Source organism: Hippopotamus amphibius, chromosome 4, assembly GCF_030028045.1.
Source record: "Hippopotamus amphibius kiboko isolate mHipAmp2 chromosome 4, mHipAmp2.hap2, whole genome shotgun sequence".
In the NCBI taxonomy this organism is placed as follows: Eukaryota; Metazoa; Chordata; class Mammalia; order Artiodactyla; family Hippopotamidae; genus Hippopotamus; species Hippopotamus amphibius.
In genome coordinates, this window is record NC_080189.1 from 183,005,740 (window position 1) to 183,026,906 (window position 21,167).

General features: G+C 55.2%; 1 protein-coding gene and 1 long non-coding RNA gene across 6 annotated transcripts in view; one reads left to right on the forward strand and one right to left on the reverse strand.

Moving 5' to 3' along the window:
• The window catches only part of EVL (Enah/Vasp-like), a 156,880-nt gene that overhangs the window by 110,919 nt on the left and 24,794 nt on the right, over positions 1-21,167 (forward strand). The gene's annotated exons all lie outside the window — the stretch shown is intronic.
• On the reverse strand, positions 1,573-3,956 carry LOC130851440 (uncharacterized). The gene is made up of 3 exons (XR_009053198.1): positions 2,543-3,956; positions 2,321-2,462; positions 1,573-2,209 (listed from the first exon to the last, which is right to left on the reverse strand). It is a non-coding gene; the product is annotated as an uncharacterized LOC130851440 (long non-coding RNA).

A 21,167-nucleotide genomic window follows, 5' to 3' on the forward strand; every position in this document is an offset into this window, starting at 1 on the left:
AATGTTTATAAAGCACTTAGCGTGTGGTGCCTGGTATGTGATAAGAGCACGAATAATACTAGTTCTTTCCCCTGTGGTCTTATTGAATGTGCTGATCTTCTGTAGGCTTCAGCTTTCTTATTTGTAAAATGGGGTCGGAAGTTCCACTTACGGAGTTGTGGAGAGGATTCAGTTGCCTGGCCTGGGGCCTGGCACCTCATCAGTGCCCACCTCTGCTCCTTCCTCTCCTCACTGGCGTGACCTGTTCTGTACTGGGCATTGGGCTCGAGCCCTCAGATCGTGGACTTTCTGAGACTCAGGGTCTTGTCAGCGTTTCCTACCTCCCCCTCTTACTGAGTGACACTAGTGTGGCCTCCTGGGGTCCAGCAAACCTGGCAAACATGAGATGCTTAGATACAAACCTGAAAGCAAAGCAGAGCGAATCATGGCTGCTCAGTCGTCACACCCCCTTCTCTTACCTGATTCTTGCCACAGCCCTGAGAGGTGAATCCCCAGATAACGTTGTCGCTGGGTTAGGAGGCCAGGGCTCAGAGTGGGAGGGGCTTCCCTGGATGCACACCTAGGACTTGACCCACTCTCGCAGTTTGCACCATCTGTGTGCTTAGGACAGGCCACGGGCCGTGACGCTGTTCTTTCTTTGATCCTTCCTGTCTCTCACCCTCTGAAGCTCACTGTCTAGCCAGGGTTCCTGACATTATTCTGGAGAAAGAACAGGCACAACAGAGTAATACTTTTGCTGCCTAACTTCTACGTGGAAGAGAGAGGCAGGCATTTGACATTTGCAAAATCTCTTTTGCTGACATTGTTCCTTGGTATCCACAAAACCTATCTTTTTACACCAGTGAGTTTTGGATACTCATTCTTCAACTTCAGGCCCAACCTAGGGAAGAACCTAAAGCCAATTTAGCAAGTCAGATTGATAAATGAAATAATGGTTCTGGTGCCTGGTGGTTTCAGTTCCCTGGGTGGGGACAGGCGTGCAGAGCTGGCTCAGGCTTCTCTTGGGACCCACAAGGCTCTGGCTTCAGGGGTTATCTCGGCGGATAGGGCCAGTCAGCCACTGGGTTCTTAGGGCTTTTTCTGTAGAAATGGGGGCCTGGAGGTAGTTTGAGGGGCGGGGAGGAGCTGTCTGTCTCCTGATGCACAGCTGTCTTCTGAGCAAAGGAGGAGGAGCGCTGACAGCAGAGGAAATGGGGCCTCCCTGTGGGTGCAGCCGGCCTCCCGCACTGCCGGGCCCTGCTGTTTACAGAGCCAGGCCCAGCTCTTCTGGGTTCCCCGGTGCGGAGTGACGAGGTGTGATGGCCGCAGGTGGCGCGTGTGCTTGGGGGACTCAGAGTGGGGCGCCTGTGCCTAGTGGGATGGCAGAGATAATGACTATGGTAATAATAACATCCAGACTTGCTCTTCAAAGCCCAGGATTTTTGTTTTCTACCGGGATCGTCTCCCACACGGCCCCTTCCCTGCGCTTCCTGAGGGAAGGCTCCCACCCACGAAGCCGCCTGGGGGTGAGGGCCCAGCAGCCGCACAGCTAGACCTCAGCTGGCCAAGGAAGGACTGCCTTACAGTCTGAAGAGCTCATAATGTGGCTTTTATTTCCCATAGTTTGTCAGGCCAGCTACTGCTATACACATTTATTCAGACGGGGGCTTGAGGTCAACAGAGGTGACATGTCTACCAGAAACTTCCAGTGGAACTAAGACTCAATTTGAGGGCTTCTGGTTTGAAATCCAGTGTTCTTTCTACAACTCTGCGCTGCCTCAGTAGGTCAGAGGCGAGGGTCAACCAGCCTTGGGCCCAGCCTGACCCCACAGCTCCAGGCGGTCTTCTCGCTTTGGGGATCTTAGGGACTTGGGCAGGGCAGTGAGCGTGGCTCCTGTCACGTTACAGCCGCTACAGAAGAAGGACCGAGGACGTGGGCCTTGGTGTCGGGGGTCTGCACTGCCTTGCCTCCTGCGCCACAGACGCACGTACCTGGGCTTCCTCTAGCTGCTGTCCGCAGTGGACGCACACCTCTGTGTGGTGAAAGCCGCCAGTTATCAGGCAGGGGAGCAGCACTTACAGGCTGTAGCCCGGCTCAGCTTCCCTCCCCGCTGCAGCTCATTCTCCTAGCGGACTTCAGTTTACAGTTCAGTGGCTTTATAAAGGCTACTGCTTCTCTATGCTTCCAGTGAGCCTCTTCCTGACCTCAAACAGGTCAGTTTCCACGTCTCTGAAAGGAGGGATACAGACTTGGTCAAGATCTCTACGAGTCCTCCCAGCCCTAGTGGTCTAGGTTTTATGTATATTGTCTGGACAGAGCGAATGCCAGTTCACCACTTACAGATGTGGTCACTGTGGCCAGTGCTAGGAGCAGGGAAAACCCTGTGAAGACACTGGACAGCAGAGTGTCCTCCTTTACTTCCCGAAGGACCTAGCGCATCTGGGAGGCAGCATTCCTCATCATCCATAGTCCTTGTTTATAACTGAAAAACAGAAAACAGACAAGCAAACAAAAAATTAGCTCTCATCCTACCACCCAGAGATAAGTGCTGTTAACACTTACGTAGCCTTGCAGACTTTTCTGTGTTCACGTATGACTGAAGAGCTAGTCCCCAGAAGTAGCCTGTATGTGCTGTCTTGTAAGCTCTTCTCACGTGGCACTATGGCACGAGTGTCTTCCTGTGACAAGGAAGGCAGATCATCTCACCATTTAAGTGGCCAGAGGATTGCCTTGAGAACCACGTAAAGTTGTACCACCATTTAACCAGTCTTCAGCTTGTGAGTCGTCCCCGGTTTTCACGACCACATCCATGTGATGGAGGGCTCGCTTGTGTGTTTATGTGTTAATTTGTATGTATGCTCTGTGTCTTGTGTTCATCTTTACACACGTCCAATTATATCTTGGGGTATTTCTGAGTCAATCAATACACACATTTCTAAAGCTTTGGTGTATCTTGCCAAAATGCCTTCTGGAATGAGAGTACTAGTTTATACTATGTCCAGCACAGGTGATGGTCACCCACTGCTGAGCCTGCACCAGGACCAGGCCTTAGTACTCCTGTAATCTTAGCAAGCACAAGAGAAGGGGAAACATATCATTTTAATTTGCTTTTTTGTTTACTGGTACGATGATCATTTTTCATACACTAACTTGCGATTTCACATTTCCCATTATTTTCAGCAGTGGCTTTGATTAAGTACAGCACAGCACAGAGGGCTGCAGACCTCCTGCACCTTTGGTCATCTGTGTAGTTCCCCACTCCCAAAGCAGGTGCCTCCTCTGATGACCAAGGGCTCTTGTATTTCCTTTGGTAAGCGAATGGGGGCAACCTGCTCTGTGCGGCGTGTTCAGGCTTGTGGCACGACGCACGCGCCCCTCATCTGCTGCTGTGAAGCTGGGGCGCCGTCTGTATTGTAGGGTCTGTGCTGTTACTCGTGCTCGTCTGCGGAGACGTAGGAGAAAACATGCACTCCATTCTCAGTCTCTGCACCTTTACTTCTGTGGGAGGAACTTCTTTCTGTTTAGAACCTAGAGTTGTGTCGGCAGGTCAAAGAGATTCTTTGGCGGTTCCTTCCTCTGGCTTCTTAAAGGAGGGAGGGGCTCTAGGAGTGAGAGGACCCAGCTGTTTCAAGATCCCAGGTGTCTGGGTGCTCGTCTGGGAAAGCGTTTCCCTGAATGATTCACTCTGGCAACATGAAGAAGAAAAATGGCTGTTCTGTTGAAATAGCAAATGTGTCAATAAATAATTCCCTCTTTGAGCTATATTTGGAAATAAATTTAAAGGTGGGAAAGATCTTGGAGATACTTAGGTTTTTTTTCCCCCAAAACTTTTTTTTTTTGATGTTGGGAGCTACTTCTCAGGTGAAGGGGAAGGATGGAGGGGAGCTGACCTCCCCGCGGGCTCTGTGGTAGCCCTGGGCTCCAGAGAGCACAGACCTCGGCCAGTCGCACCAGCGCCCAGCCTGTGTACCTGCAGCCGTGCCCCACGGGCTCCCATCTCAGGCAGCCACAGCCAGCACCCTCGGCCCAGCACATGCCCTCTGCCCAGACACATCCATGTTTTATTCTCAACACCTCTGTGGGGTCTGCTTCCCTGCCACCTTGCTGGTTCTACCAGTGGCCGGATCGGTGTAGCCTCAGTCACCTGCGATTCTCCAGGACCAGAGCTGGAGGAGCACACAGGGAGCCAAGAAACGCACCTGGGAAGCAGTGGCCTTTCTGACCTTCAGAATCTCAGCAGCCCTCGAAGGAACAGCAGCCTGGCTTCTGTTCTTCTGGCCTGGGACTCGGGAGGCCTGGCTCAGGTCTCAGCTCCGCTCCTCACAGGTGCCCTCGATCCGGCACAGTGACCTCTGTGGGCCTCAGCTTCCTCGTCTGAAACACAGTGCTGCGTGCCCTCCGAGGTCCCTCCAGGCTCGGGGCCCTCGTAGCCCTTTCTGTATGGTGCCAGGTGCCCTGCCGTCGGCTCCGGGGAGGAAGGGGCCGTGGTGGCCGGGAGGTCAGCAGACCTGGGTGCTCACGCTTACATGCAGCCTGGGAAAATCACCTCCCTTTGCTGGGCATCGGTTTCTTCATCTGTAAGATGGGCGAATTCCGCGGCATTCAGCACAGCACGGCGCATGAAAGGCTGTGATGGTGACTAGCCAAACCCCCTTCGACTAAGGAAGAGCCCCACCCCCACCTCCTCCACCCCCACCTCCTCCACCCCCCTCCCACCACAGCGTCCGTTTTCCCAGGGAAACTCAGCCCTCAGTGGGAAGAGCCTGGCTTGGAATTCAGGCGTCTGGTTGTTGGCCAACTCAGCCGCCGCCTCACCTGTGGCTTCAGGCGTGTCTCGTGTGCTGTGCAGCCGTTGGTGCTTAGGCTGGACTAGCCAGGTGGTTCTAACAGGGACAGCGTGGGAACAGAGAGGAGGCGTTTGGTGGCCACTGGACGCTGGATGTATCGCAGTGTGCTGGGCAGCCCTGCACAATCACGTATGGTCCTGCGTGTCCCAACAAACACGTGGAGGTGTGGCACTCAATTATCTGAGCCAGAACTTTACTGTATTCTAAGAAAAAGCACTCCTTTTTTTTATATATACCAGTTTTAATATGTGCTGAATTTTCTAGGAATGCAACCACCATGTGCTTCAAAAGAAAATTATGCTTTAGTTTGTAACTTTACCAAGAATTGTTTTCTCTTTTGGAAAGTCTTGTGTCCGGCATCATCACTCTTGAGGTACACACACAGCCCCCTTGATGGAATCCGCTTGTGTCAGTCATGGTCACTCTGCGTCTGGGGCGGGGCCAGCACCTGACCGATGTCATCTCCTGCTGGAGCCGTCCGAGCTCACACGTGGGGCAGGGTTGTCTCATTACTGGTTGCTTCTCTGTCTCCTCTCCTTTATTATTTTTTTCTAATTTATGTAGGTAGCTTATATAATCTTTGAATTTCACTTCAGGATAACACAGGGAGCGTTATGAGATGTTTGTAATAAAAAGGGGCCATGGAGTCTGAAAGGAACGGCTAGAAGTTCTGTAAAAACGAGCCGAGTTCCGTCTTGTCTCCCCCGCTCACCACCTGACAGTGCCAGGTGGGTGAGGCAGGCTGGGATCTGAACGCTGTTCCTCTTCTCATCCAGAGACAAGCAGGAGAGGCAGCTGCTCGCCTTGGGGTGGCGGGGGCAGGGAGGATGTCCATTTTGGAGCCAGGGTGCCACGGTATGAAGGAGGACAGCCCGTTCCTCCTGCGGCCTCTCCACGCACGGCCCTGCACCCCTCTGACAGTACACCAAGCAGTCCTGACACCACCTGCAGAAAGCGTCCCATCCCGCAGGTTAAGGCTCAGCCCCATGAGACGGCCCCCACCCCCTTCAGGTGCCAGTCACTTGTGCTTCTGACCAACAGGCCGTAAATCAGAGGGGCCTGTGACCTCCTCAGGTTCAATTAATTTGCCAGAGTGGCTCACAGAACTCGGAGAAACGTTGGACTTAGTAGATTACCTACCAGTTTGCTATAAAAGGATAGAACTGGGGAACAGCCAGATAGAAGAGATGCACAGGGCAAGGCACGTGCACCAGCCCAGAGCTTCTGTGCCCTCTGTGGGCACCAGTGTCCCCAGTATCTACACGTTCACCAACCCAGAATCTCTGAACCCCATTCTTTCGGGTTTTTACGGGGGTTTCATTACATAGGCTGTAGGTGATTGAACCCAATGCTAGCCAGTCTGCCCTCCGTAGAGGTAGAAGGGTGGGGACTGAAAGTTCCAGCCTCTAATCAAAACATCTGCTCGAGGGTGGTTGAAAGGGCCTGTTAGGAATAACAGAATGCACCCATTCCACCCTCATGCTCTGAAGCTATTTCAGAAAGTGAGGAGAAGACTAAACGTTATCACAGAAGATGCCCCTTTGGCTCGTATTTAGGAAATTACAGGGGTTTGAGGAGCTATGTGCCGGGAACAGTGTACGAAGACCAAATATATTTCTTATTATAAATCACAGGACCATACTTGGGTTCAGATTTCTACCACTTACAAGCAGTGCAGCCCTGACAAGTCCCTTCACCTGCAAGATGGATGTAAGGATGCCATGACTCTGGAGGGTTACCCAACACAGTTCCTGTGTGAGACACCTGTACCTGTAGGTGTCCAGTAAGTAAAGCTTGTTTCCTCCAGGCTTCTGCCCGCCCCCGCCCCCACCCCACCCCACCCACACTGCTGCTCCTTGTCGGCAGATGAGCGCTCTTTCAGTAAACTAGGTTCTCTCAGAACTTCCCGCAATCACCGTCTAGTCATCTTTCATTGTTCCTGGAGGGCAGGGCCCTGGTGGCACCGGATGTGAGGCCCCAGGCTGATGGCCTCCAGTCTGGTAGGAGTGGACTTTTGAGAATAATCGTCCCCCGCTTGTGTGGAGGACAGATGTGGAGGCCCGGGCAGGGCTGATGGTAACCAGGAAGGAGCTTAGGCGTCAGGAGGCTGGGCTTGCATTTTGCAGCCAAGACCCAGAGAGGGGAGGGACTTGTGTACCTCAGGTGTCACACCATTCCTTCCTAAAAAAGGATTTTCCCTGGGACCGAGGACCAGGGCAGGGCTAGGAAGAGAGCTGAGGAGCCTATAAGGCAGAGCTTGGGAGGGCTTGAGAGCTTGGCTCTGTTGTGTTCTCCAGTGACACCCAGTCCGACCTTCCCAGTGCGCAGAGCCGTGCTGACCTGCAGCTCACTCTCCCAGAGCTTCGCCTTCTTACTGTCAATTCACAACGGAGTGAGGAGACCCCAGACCAAATCCTCCATGCCCACTAAGACCCCCAGAAACTCTTCAGATCATAAGATGGGGAAACCCTCAACTCATCCCAGAGTCATAGACGCTCCCAGTAGGTCACCAGCAATGACGAGGGGAGGGGGCCAAATGTCACATGAATGTGACCGAGCCCGAATATGCTGGGAAGAGTGGAGGAGACAGTCCAGAGGGCCGCCACGGCATGCTGGGCCTTCCGCACAGACCGCCGGCGTCTGGGGCCCAAGAACGCTTGGAACAGGCAGACCTTTACAGCCAGCCCTGGAGACAGGAGCCTCCTTCCCCAGAACCTTGGGAGTTCTGGAGCCCCGGAGCCCCAGGAGCGGGGCTGGGAGGACCTGTGTCCCAGCACCTGGACTTCTAGGGCAGGAGCGTGAAGTTACATTCACAGGGGAGAGGCCAGGAGCAGCCCTGCTGCTGCAGGTAGGCCATCGGACCTTGGGCAGGACTTCTCCCAGCCTCAGCTTCTTCCTCTGTAAAATGGTGTAGTCAGGCCTATCTCAGATGAGATCATGGATGTACAGCAAAGTGCAGTGCTGATGGCAGGAATTGTGAAGACTGGCTGGCTTGTCACAGCAGGAGGTAACACCTCAGAGCATCCAGGCTCAGCGTGAGAGTGTAGCTTTCCTTTAAAGGCCTTAGGTGCAGGATTAGAGGCAGGAATGCCTCAGAATGTTAAAGCCTGGTGTTTGCAGGCTGCAGGGGGGTGGGGGAGCAGGTGCTTGCCTGGTCAAAGGGAACTTTGTTTATAGTTTGGGGGTTGAATGCAGTGAATTTCAAAATGGACATGCTGTGGAGTTCCAGGGGTTCACCAGGCATGTCCTGCCGTCACCCTGGTACAACCAGAATAGTTCCACTGTATCTCTTGGGACTCTGCAAAAAAGGAAAAGGATGTCAACATCACTAATCATTAGAGAAATGCAAGTCAAAGCCACAAGGAGGTATCACCTCACTCTGGTCAGAATAGCCATAATCAAAACATTTAGAAACAGTAAATGTTGGAGAAGGTGTGGAGAAAAGGGAACTCTCCTGCACTGTTGGTGGGAATGTAAGCTGGTACAGCCACTATGGAAAACAGTTTGGAAGTTCCTTAAAAAACTAAAAATGGAACTACCATATGACCCAGTAATCCCACTACTGGGCATCTACCCAGAGAAAACCATAATCCAAAAAGAAACATGTACCATAATGTTCATTGCAGCACTATTTACAATAGCCAGGACATGGAAGCAACCTAAATGCCCATGAACAGATGAACGCATACAGAAGATGTGGCACATATATACAATGGAATATTACTGGGCCATAAAAAGGAATGAAATTGAACTATTTGTAATGAGGTGAATAGACCTAGAGACTGTCATACAGAGAGAAGTATGGCAGAAAGAGAAAAATACCGTATGCTAACTCATGTATATGGAATCTGAAGAAATGGTACTGATGAACCCAGTGACAGGGCAAGAGTGGAGATGCAGATGTAGAGAATGGACTTGAGGACACGGGGCTGGGGTGGGGGGCAAAGGGGAAGCTGGGATGAAGTGAGAGAGTAGCATAGACTTATTTACACTACCAATTGTAAAACAGAGAGCTAGTGGGAAGTTGCTGTATAACACAGGGAGATCCACTCGATGATGGGTGATGCTTTATAGAGGGCCAGGACGGGGAGGGTGGGAGGGAGGCGCGGGAGGGAGGGGATATGGGGATATATGTATAAATACAGCTGATTCACTTTGGTTATCTCAGAAACTGGTATAAGAGTGTAAAGCAATTATATTACAATAAAGAGCTTAAAAAAAAAGGAAAAGGAACACGGGCTGGCTTGGTGCATATCCACACCTGCTTTGCTTGTGATAGCTTCATTGGTACAGTTCAAGCTGGGACTCTCCTCCTGCTGGTGATAGGTGTTCTCCCAATCTTTCCAACATCCGTGTCCTTAACTGACACCCAGCGCAGCATCAGCTCCCTCAGGAAGGCGCCCAGGACAGAGACCTCTCCTCCCCTAGCTTCCTAGAGGTGGGGCTGGATTCTGCGTTTCATAAACTTCTTTTCTTCTGAAAATTACCTGCTTTTTTCACCTAAAGAAAAAGAAATACCGAGCTGTCTTCATCTCCCTCCTGCGGAGGACATGGGCACTTTCCCCCACCCCCGCCAAAGGGTCCCTGAGGACATCCGCTGCCGGCGGCTCTGCTCCTGGCGGCTTCGCGTCCCCCTCTCCTGCCTGCCCCCTGGTGGCCACTTCCTGCGCACCAGACACCCAGGGGCGTCCTACCGCCTGCACCCACGGTGACTCACCAGGGCACCTTCCCCGGACCCCTGCCCGGCGTCCCCCTCCTGTCTCCACACTTCCAAACTCCACTCCTCCCCTGGGAACCTTGCTCCGCAGTTGAAGCCGTTTCCAGCCACCGTGGCAGGATTCCCCGCTCCTTCCCCACGCTCCCATGTGCTTTATTTATGCCTCCATCGTGGTGGTTGGTGCCACCTGGCATGTCATTTTGTCCCCACCATGCGCGTCCGGCCAGGCTGGGAAGTCAGGACGTGTACTGTTTGTCTCTGGACCCTCAAAAGCCAGCACACTGTCTAACGGACAAGTTCCGGCTGCATCCACACAGGTTAGATGAGCAGACCAAGGCCCAGGGACTTGCAGGTCTTGAGACGCCCAGCCCCGCACTGGGATTGCACTGGAAGGTCTGTACTGATGCAGGTGTGCGCCGGCCCAACCCCAGACCCCAGACTCATGTGTGTGCTCCTTGAGCTTTGTGGTTGAGCTGCGTGGCACCCTCCCCTCCCGGGGCCTCCACCCGCCCCTCAGCAAGAGGCCCGAGGTCGTCCTCTTGGTTTGAGCTCATGATTTGCGTCTAGACTGTGAGCCCCGCGAGGGCAGGAGCCCTGAAGCAGGGCCAACACATCCCAGGTGTTTGGAGAGTGGGTGAGCTCGCCCGTGCGGTCGCGCATCTGTCTGTCTGTGCCTCACGTGGCCTGATGCTTCCTGCTGTCACGCCATCCTCTGCAGACCAAGACGACGCTCCTGGACCAGCATGGCCTGTGGAACTGGGCACAAGGCGAGGGGTGCTATCTGTGATTGAGGGACATGGCACATAGAATTGTCTCACACAGAAATCGCACCCGTCACCTTGGCCCGCCTAGCAACACTGACCGGAGGAGTCCGCCGTCCCCAGCCAGCGGCCACGTTCTCACCGACCTCCAGTTGCTTGTGGCCCTGGGGTGCGTGTGCATCAGACGTGGAGCCAGGCGGGTGTGGGTTTGGGCACTGCTTATGCCAAGCATGTGCCCTCGGGCAAATCACTTCACCTTTCTGCGACTCGGTTTCTCCGTCTGGACAAATGGGTTTACCACTCCCACCTCACAGGGCTGTGAGGATAACATGAGATGTTGTTTGTGCAAGTTTTTTTTACCACCTGTAAATTAGTGTAACAATTTGAAATTACTTTTTTTTTTTTTAATATTTGAAAAGTTAACTAATATATCAACTCCCCTGGTGATGCCTTGGGAGATACAGGGAGGCCAGGCTGCTTGGGCTGGGATGGTGCGTTCAAGTCAAGGGTCCAAGGAGAGGCTGTGCCTGACTGGGGAGGGGGAGATCTGCCTCTGCACCTTGGCAGGACTTTGTAGCCCTCTTGGGGCCCCTGACTTCTGAGCATCCCAGCAGCAGCCTGCTGCCATCATTTTCTTCCTTTAAAGAACTGCTGGTTTGTGTGGAATTCCCATCCTGGAGAAGGAGGACCTCCTTCCACCAGCCCCAGGCTTATCTCCCCAACGCTAATGGGAGGATTTCCTTGGGGCTTTTCATTTTCCATAGATCTGGCCTGGGCACCACATGCCCAGTCAGGGCTTAAGGTAGCAAATGGTCCACTGGGGATGCTGCCTCGTGGGTGTCCCTACTTCTCAGGTTGGAGGGTGGTGAGCAGCCCGTGGTCAGCACAGGTGACTGACAAATGACACAGACTCTGGGGGCAGGGGACAGAGTGCCAGGCATGTAAAGATCCTGTGAAACCATGAGCAAGCTGTTTTATCGCCCTGAGCCTCAGTTTCCTCATCTTTAAAGAGAACGTAATAACCACCTACAAAGTTGCTGTGAGATTCAAATGAGAACATAGATGGGAATGTGATTTGCAAGCTGTTAAGCACCTAAGAATGCAAATCATCATGCTTGCTCCTGGAGCACCCATCCCAAGACCCTGTCCTAGATCTGAGCCCTCAGAAACGGCCAGAGTCCTTCCTGGTGTGGGAAGAAGCTGTGACACCCCCAGGGGCTGGGCCACGTGCGCCTCAAGGAAAGGAACGTGTCTCTGTTGTACCTGCCCCACCTTATCTCTTTGGGTCACCACAGCATCCTCTTGAGACTGACGGGGACACATTAGGAATTGTCCCTGCTTTAAGCTTGAAGAAACAAAGGCTCACAGCAGTGATTCACCCAAGGTCACGCTAGTGAGTTCAGAGCCCAAGTCTCCAATTCAAAGTCCAGGCCTCCACCCCATGGGCCAGATGGCCTGTCAGAGAGACCCAGATTGATCATGGGTTGATTATTATGGGCATTTAACCTGGCCCATCTTTATAGCCAAATACCTACATCTTCTGAAATAAGTCAAAAATTAATTAGCATCCATTTTCCTTTTTCTCATCTAGCATATTTAATATCTTTCCTAAAGAATGATAATTTCACAGGTCAGCTGTCTGCCACCTTTAGCTCATATAGGATAAGAGCCAGTTCAAATATTTTAGTAAGTGACCATCCCACGGGCTCAGAAACCCAAGTGCTGAATTTGAATACACGTTGCAGCTTCTAGAGGGGACAGGGTGTGAGCATTGAGGCCCTACCCACACCTGCTCGTCAGCGGCCTGCCCTCATTCATCATTTATTCATTCAGTAAATGACTGGCTTTTCACGGTGGACACCTGCTTGATTTGCCTGCTTCTGCACTTAGCCCGAGATAGTCTGTTCTCCACACACAAGCAGACTGATCTTTCCATGTCCAGGGCAGGTGAGATCAACCCTTGCTCAGGACTCTGCAGAGATTGACAGTGTTACCCAGAATCAAATCCAAACCCTGACAGAGGCCTGCATGGACCTCCCTGACCCTGGCTACCTTGCTGATTCACTGCCACCCCACTCTCTACCTCCCCCACTTGCTTCCAGTCACAGTGGTCTCCTGGTCGCCGCACACATGCTTCTTTACCCCTGACATCCCTTCTGCCTGGAATGCTCTTCCCTCCAAGTAACCCATGGCTCCTCCCCTGGTGCCTCTGCTCACACAACACCTCATCAGAGAGGCAGGACCTGCACAGCTGTCCCCTCAGCTCTTTCCTACTGTGTTCTTCCTATCACATGTTACCATGTTGCCTGTCCCTCCTCTCGAGAACCTAGGGTCCAGGGGAGCGGTTTGTGTCCGTGGCTGTACCCCCAGTGCCGCGAACAGTGACATTGGTGTGGTGGATGAAGGACGGGGCATTTCCTGGGTCTGTTCTGTTCCAGGCTGTGCCCCAGCACACAGAGGACCAAGACGGTTCCTGCATCCGCAGAGCTCAGTCAGGCGGTGAAGAGGGACTTGATAGTACAGCGTGGCCGGTGCCGGGGCAGAGGGAAGTCCAGGGCCTTGGGAGCCTGAGAGGACGCCTGGCACAGCAGGGATGGGACTCCAGGAAAGCCCCTGCGGTGGGCATGCCGGACTTGGGGCTTAAAGGATGGATAGAAGTTTGCCAGTTAGAGGAGAAAGGGGGCAGTCGGGAAAGGAAGCTGCAGGCGCAGAGGCACAGGGACGTGTTTGAGCTGTTCGCAGGGGCACCTCCCATCCTGGATGGGGGCGTGGGAATCCACGAGGCTGGCTTACGGAGCAGCCCGGCCCGTGTCTTGAAGGGCCTAGACCTTCCCCTGGAGCTGTGAGGAAGGCGCCCTTGAGGCCCCAGGCCTTCAGGGCCTTTTCTCGCTGCCAAATGGATCTTCAGAGGTGAAAATTTACCTCCTCATATCCTGCCCTGGAGCCGTGACTCTTGCGGGCTGGGGGGTGAGTGCGCTTTGAGGGAGAGTCCCTGCTGCCTGCAGCCTCCTGAGACCCAACGGCCTCGGGCTCTGCCTCTAACAGCTTCTGGGCAGCTCTAGGCTGCAGCCCGCGGCTTCTAAATGGACTCAGCGATGGTCTGTCCCGGCTGGCTGGCCGCGGTCACCACTGTCTGTGGATAGTGCCCCCGCCTGTCCCCCATCTTCAGAGGAGCACGGCGTGCTGTTTGGGGTGGCAGACGGGTGGAGCTGAAAGAGTCCTGGCTTGACCCAGCTTTACCACTGATTGGGGGGGGGTTCATGCCTCTGAAACTCCATTTCCAATCTGTTGCATGGGGTGATAATAACAGCCTGTCAGGTTGTTTTGAGACGTAGACACGGTGACGTGGTGGCATAAATGTAGGGCATTTCTCTTTTCAAGGTACTCGTCGTCCAGCAGGGTTGCACACAGGCACCTACACAACTCTGATAAAAGGCAGCCTGGGGCCCGATGGGCGGGGCTTCACCAAGTTCTTGAGCAGGGATGGTGGGCCTGTGGGGCACAGGTGGGACCTGCCACATCACAGGCAGAAGAACCACCAGAGAAAGACGGGAAAGAAAGAAACCTTTCAGGAGGACGCAGGTGACCTGCTAAAGAACAGAGAGGTTAGGCGAGGCACCAGGGTGAGGCTTGGAGGGTGGGTCGCAGGGCCTTGGGTGCCCGTCAGCCTCCCGCCTGTCCTGGGGCTGGTGCACAGTGGAGCTGCAAGAGACCCGCAGTCTCCTAAGTCCTTGCAGGTCCTGGGCTGTGTGGTAAAAACTCACGCGGATTTTATGTTCTACTGCATGGTGTATCTGTGCCTCTTTCCCTGTTGGGGATTATTTCCCTTCAGTAAGACTGATGCTCTAGAAGGGTGGTCCGTGCCCTCCTATTTCTTCACATACCGCAGAGCACCACCAAGCTGTGGAAGGGTCTGCCCGAGGCACTCTCCCCCCTCCAGTTGAGGCGCGGAGGGCAGAGAGTGGCCTGGCCTCTGCAGCAGAGTGCAGGAGCGGCCCGCGGCTTGACCGCAGGGCCTCAGGCACAGCTGGAGGTTAGCCAAGCCACGCACGTAACACGCGTTCTTACGTGGTCTCGTCTAGAAAGAACTTCCCTCCATTGGAGTAGAAAACAGAATAAATCCTTGTGGAAGAGACAAATACATGTAATACCTAGTTCATAGGCTTATAGTGTAAAAAAGGACTTTACAAGCCATATCAGCCAAGACCCGCGTTTTACACACGGAGAAACTTGGAGACGGCGGCACCAGCAGAACCAGGGCTCAAATCCAGCTGTTGGCTTGACTGTGTTTCGGTAGCTCCGGCTTCCCTTCGCCAGCACTGCTGTTGGGACGTCACACAGGCTCCTGGAGCGCCCAGCACCTGGAGGTGGGGCAGGCAGCTCCGCCGGGGCCCAAACCCTGTTGGCGGGCGTGGGCTCACCACCTGCGGGGTGTGAATTCTGCAGATCCCATCCTTTGCACCTTCAGCAGTTGGAAGTAATGGGGAGACTAAGCCCAAACAGAATTAACACACGGGTCTGCTGACCCGCATCCCAGGTTCCCTCACGACTTCCCCTTCACTTTTCTCCAGCTGCTCGCATCTAACACATAGCGCTTTTCTGAGTAGAAGTGGCCCAGGTGGGGTGGGCCCAGAGTTGGGTTTCTGACTACTGGATACCAAGGAAAGAAACTGCTCCTGAAGACCTCCCCTTCAGGGAGTTTTCACGTGACCCCCTGCAGAGGTGACCTCTGAAGAGACAGGAAACTGATGGGGACGGAGCACGGGCTTGGAAGCTGTAGGAGCTGGTTCTGGTTCTGACTCTGTCACTCATTTGATGTAGACAAGCTCTTAATTCCTCTGGGTGGCCCTGACCTGATGGGGTAATGATGACTCCGTTCCTGGGACGTGTTAGAGAATTCAGTAGGCACAGATGTGGAATGTTAGTCTCTCAGAATTCCCTGAGAAGAGGCACTGGCAGGGCTGAGTTGCACTGTGTCAGACTCTAGGCTGACATTAACAAGCTGAAGATCCCCACCCCAAGATAAGTGATGCTCTCCTTGTGTTTCAGACCAGAAAACAGAGTTAAAGCGCTTCAGCAATGTGTCCAAGGTCAGAGAGTGGCAGAGCCAGGACTCAAACTTAGCTCCAAGTGGCCTCAAGTCCGTGCACTCTGTACAGGGGAGGCGCTGCCCTCAGCACTGTGGTGCATCCTCCGGCTCAGCCCCACAGGTGGAAAAATGAGGTCCCGAAGGGGGAAGCTGACTAGCCGCCCAAGGCCCCAAAGCCAGGTAGAGCCGATGTATGAATCACCTGGGGAAAGATTTGGACCAGGAAGGCTGTGTGAGCCCCACGTTAGGGAGGAAACGGTGGGGGCAGGGGGTGCCACCCTTGAGATGCCCCTCCTAGGCAGCACGTCTGGGGGGATGGATCCCAGGTTCCTTGGAAGTCCAGTGTTATACCTTACACATTTGTACATATTTGCATTTTAGTCCAGGGAAGTAAAGAGGGAGCAGTCAGTATCCACGAGGGAAGATGGGAAGGGAGGTGTAGGTCACTGGGGGCTGGGGGCTGGGCCAGGCAAGTCAGCATGTAGGAGGCCTCACGTCCCAAAGGGAGCATTTCCCAAGGGGCCAGTGGGAAGGACGTTTCCTGTCTGGGGACCAGCACAGAAGGGCTGTGCTTGCTGATGTTTCATATGAAAGCAGGGCTCCAGGGAAAGGGTCTGAGACAGAGAGAGAGAAGAAGCAACCCTCCTGCCACCTGAGGAGCCAGGGAATCCTCCACGAGGACAGAGACCCGCTTGACTTGGGCTTTATGGGCCCTGGGGCTTTGCCGGCTGGGGAAGTGCAGAGGAGCCTTCACGGAGGAAGGAACAGCCACTGTGCCCACAGGTACGGTGGCAGAAAGGGGTCCAGGATGGTGGAAGAGAGCCCGACCTGCTGGCAGGTGAAGGATTGACTTCCTGTGGGCCTTGGAGCTGGTTGGGCTGGGAAAGCAGGCAGGAGGGGCAGGGATTGGCAGAGACAGCGGCTGTGATGGTGAGGAGAGGAGAGGAGGCAAAAGTGGGGCCGGAGGGAGCCTGGGAGGAGCCAGCGCCAGGCTGAACAGCGCCCGCCTGGGGCTCACTCTTCAGTCGGTCCCCTGTTCCATCTGTCCCCTCCCACAGCCCAGGGGACAAGGGGAGAGCGAGCCATGGTGGGAGGCTTCTGGAAGACAGCTGGTGTCGCCGGGGCCTGTGGGCTGGCCCCACAAGGGGTCTGGACCCTCCTCTGGGGCCCTCAGAGCTTTCTGGACTCCAGTGGACAGGAGGGCTCTGATAGGTTAGCTGGGAAGCCTCATTAAAGATTGACGTGGCGAAGCCCATTTGACGGCTGGCCGGCATATCGGTTTCCCAGTGCCCAAGCTGGGCGGCTGAGGAAGGAGAGGTAAGTGGGCAGGATGCGAGCAGCGCACCTCCTGGACTGCGCCCCAGGGCCTGCCCGTAATGGTCAGCAGGGAGTGGACCTTCCACTGCTTCTGCTTCTGCCACTGCGATCGCACCGTGCTTTGCAGAGTGAACCGTAGGTGATGGGAGCCCCTCCCCCTCCTCCCTGCTCCTCCCGGGGCTCCCCTTTTCCTCCCAGGTGCTGGGGGAGGTGGGGCCGGAGTTCTAGGTCTTGGGACAACATCCCTGTTACCGGTCGGAGGGTTGAGATGCTGTTCTGACTGAGGCCTTGCAGGAGGGGTGGGCAGACACAGCAGCACAGGGATTGGGCGGTGGCCAGCGTGGCTCCGGTCCCAGCAGCCCTGTCCACGTGGGATGCCTGTGGCCTTGGGAAGTCACTCACCCTTTCCAAGCCTCAGTTTCCTCGTCGATGACGTAGGTCTGACAGGCTCCGCCCTGGATGGTTGAGGAGATTGATCACAGAAATGACGCAAAAAGGTGCTTTGGGACACAAACGGTAGATGTGTGCCTGGTTTTATTGCACTTTATTCTGTTTGAGATTCTTTTCAAGGTGTGTCATATGTCTTGAAAGGAGCTTGTTAAGAAAGGGAGAAAATATATTTTAATAACACAGTAATGCGCCTGAGTGGGGCCAAGCAGGCTGGTTGGAAGCGTCCTGGCCTGGACGCTGGGAGACCTGCGTCCTAGCCCTGTTTACCCCCATTTGGATGTGTTCTCAGGCAAGTCCCTCCCTTTCCTCTGGCTCAGGACCCCTGTGCGCCAGGAGAGGGGACACTGCTCGCCAGCACCCAGGGCGGCACACAGGCCTCCTGCTGTCATTGTCAGAGTGAAGGGGCCTGTCTGCAGTACCGTGCTGGTGCTTAGTTGCGAGGCTGGTGGGTGTTTCTTACTGTGTGGCCTTGGGCAGTTCGCCCCTCTCTGAAAGGCATCCTCTGCGTCTGTGCATGCTGACCTTCTGGCTCTATGGGTCATTTCGACACTGGCCTCTCAGACACAGCGTTAACCGCTGGTCACCCTTGGGGTTGAGCCATAACTGGCGGGCCCAGGGATGAGGGTGTGTCACAGGATTGCAGTGGATGGTAAGTCAGCTGGCCCCGGTGATCTGAGTAAAACAAAACAGCTGCCTCACCTATCAGCCACTCTGAGCCTAAATTCACTCATAAGGACTGGGCAGAAAAGGCACTAGGAAATGACCCAGGGCGACTTTGAGCAAGCAGTCAGCCTGGCAGGGTGGTGGCAGGTGGGATTTGTCTGCTGCTGAGCCAAGCTCAGAGGGTGGGTGGTTCAGCACCCCTGCCTGAGCCTGCTGAGCACAGGGCTGGTGAGGCAGCTGTCTGTCTAGCCAGAGCCAGGCATCCGCGTGCTGGTGTGGACAGAGCCCGGGGCCGGGAGACACTTGTCCTGGGCTCTGGTCCCAGCTCTGCCGCCAATTCCTGTGTGGCCTTGGCAAGGTGGCTTTGAAGTCCATGGCCAGGCCAGAGCTTAGGCCCGGATCACAGGCTCCATTCCCACGTGGACGCCTGCTTGCTTGCTTGGCAGCAGGAAACTTGACACGGGAGGGGAAGGCTGCACCCCATCTCAGAGTGTCATTCTGAGCTGGTCTGAAATGGAGGCGCCCCTGGAGAAAGGAGAAGGAGCCAGCCAGAGAGGTGGCCATGGGGAGCGGGCTCCAAAGGGCTTGGGGCCCTGCCCAGCCTGGGCCAGGTGGCTGTCGCTTGCTGGCCAGAAATTCCATCAGGCATCCCTGAGCAGGGGCTGGATCCCTGGTTTCTGGTGCTGCTGGGATCTCAGGTTCCATCTTTTCAGGAGGCCCAGGGGATGCCTTTCCTATAGAGACTGTCTGGGAACCTAGCCTGTCCTTTCTGTCCCAGAGGAGCTGGGGGCGGGTGTCCCAGGGCCTCATAAATGTTAATGGTAGCAGGAGGACGGCCGTTCTCAGGAGGAGGTGGCAGCAGTGCTCATCTGCCCACCACAGCTGTGTAACTTGACATGTACGGCCTCCACCTGCCCTGCACAGCCAGACTCGAAGTGGAGTCCCAGCGGAGCCCTTGTCCTCCCGCCCCCCGCCGTGGGGACTCTTCGTCTTTTGCTCCTTTATTATAAGGTGATGCATCCTGCTTGTGCATAATTTGGAAGTTCAAAAAGAAGGAAATAATCCCACAATCCAGAGATAGCCACTGGGAACATTCCGGTATATTTCCTTCTTTGTCCTTCTAAATTGTAGAGATTGAGAACTAGGTGATCCTTGGTTCCATCCTCACTCTCTAGGACACTGAGGCCTGGAGAGGGGAGGGGCTAAACTACTTAGTGGCTGAACTCCAGCAAGAAGCTGGGTCTCCCGGCTCCAGTCTCACTCCGGAGGGAATGTGTACAAACTGCAACAGTCCAGCGAGGCCAGCCGGGAATGAGAGGAGCTGGAGAACGGGAATGAGGGGCAGTCGGGGGACTGGAGGGGAGCACACACATCGCTCTCCGCCGTCCAGCCCCCTGTCTGGTCCTGACCCGCACCAGTGGGAGCAGCGCCAGCAAGATGGGCTTCAGGGGTAGACCCTGGGTGGCCTCTGGGCTTTCTCCTCCCTGTGGCCCTTCAGGCTCTGCACGGCTGAGAGCCTGTGATCAGATCCTTCTCCTGGGGCAGGAGTGTTGGTGTGCACACACTTCCTCCAAGTACTGCGTGGGCAGGGCACCTCTGTGGGGTGAGTTCTCTTCCCGTATCCCATCCCCTTGTGTTTGCCAAGTGCCACAACCACTGGTGAGCACGGCGGCTCCCTGCTCGCGTGTCTCCTGCTTGTGGGGCACGTCCGCAGCTCGGCCACAGACTGTTCCCGGCGTGAGGGGAGGGCTCTAGAACGCGTCACCTGCCCAGTCTCAGCAGTTGGAGATCATCATACAGTTTGCCTGGGGCCCCGTCATTCCTTTATTCAACAGATATTTGTCGAGTGTTGACCGGATGCCAAAAACTACATTAAGTGCTGGGAACGTGGAGGAGAGCAGGACAGTTATGTGCCTGGAGGTCAAGTCAGACAGCTGTGCGCCCAGGTCCTGGCAGATACAGGCACACGTAATGTGTGCTAGAGGACGAGGGGCGCGGGCTCACAGAGTCCCTGTGAGGAGGTGCCCCCCTGCACAGTGGAGCGTGGCCCGGGCCCTCCCTGTCCCCCGTCTCAGCAAGGCTGGGGTGGGAGTGGGGGATCGGCTACTTTGGGTTCCTTCTGGAAGCCTGTCTCTTTGCGACCAGGTTTTCCTCCATCTGCTCTCCCCTGCCCCTTTCTGCTTAAAAAGGGCAGCGTTCCCAAGGGTGATCGCATCTCCATCACAAACGCAGGCTAGGAAAGCCTTCAGGGTGTGGTACCTGTACCAGGCGCTCTCACTCCACCTGGGAGCAGCCCTGTGCCCTGGGGAGGGCGTGGGGTCATTCACGCCCTGCGCCCTGCTCCCTGCTCCCTGCTCGCAGGTAAGGAACTGAGGAACGTGGCCTGCCCCAGGTCTGACCTCAGGCTTCCCGGCCCCTCTCCCCTTCAGTGTGGCCACCAGCAAAGCCTCCGGGCGCTCGGACTGACTCACCTTAGGCCCTCAGCCACCAGCCCTCACGCCTCTGGTGGCCTCCTCTCCGCTCATTGCCCCCTCCCGGGTGGGCCTGTGGCCCGAGTCTGCTAGCCTCACCCTCCCCTCTTACAGTTTTGTTTCTCCTCTGTGTTCCCGCACCTCTTGACCTCCAGGGATAAAAGGGCCTCCTCTGAGTCGCCAGCGTGTCTGTAGGCCTGCGTGTTGATGAGACGTCCCCCTGAAGCTGGAACGTGGGCCTCTGGGGACGAGAAGTCAGCTCTCTGCATTCAGACAGGGGCTCCAGTGGGCACAGGCCACCCTCCGCCATGGCCTGCCACCAGGGCGTGAGCTCGGATGCTGTGGGCTAGACCCACAAGACACCAGAAACTCACAGGCGCCCTGCTTCCCCCAGTGTTGGGTCCGTGTTGCACGTTAAATTGTCCTCTTTGTCATGTGTCTAGAGAGCAAATGAGGCTCTTTATAGTGACTTTGCAAAACTTGTTTGAGGCGAGGGAAGGGCGGGAGCTGTCTTAGTTGGAGCTCCGAGGCTTGGCAAGCTTGTGAACGGAGCCCCATGGCCTTGGGCCAGCCCCCCAACCACTCACAGCCACCAGCACCCACTCTCCCGGTGGCGGTGGGCTCCCAGGGCCGGCAGGGAGTAGTTGCCCTGGGAACCGTGCCCTGGTCGGCCCCCTCTCTGAGCAGGCACAGATTGGGGAGCCCTGTGTTTCTGTGGCTCACCTCTAGGGGGGTCTTATTGTCATCTGAGCCAGTTCAGCCCCATTCATTCTCCTGTGCTTTTTTCGCCTGGACTTGGTGATCACACGTTCCCTCACACCTGCCCAACTCAGTTCGATAAAATACGCCAGGTACCTGATGTGAGCCGGCCT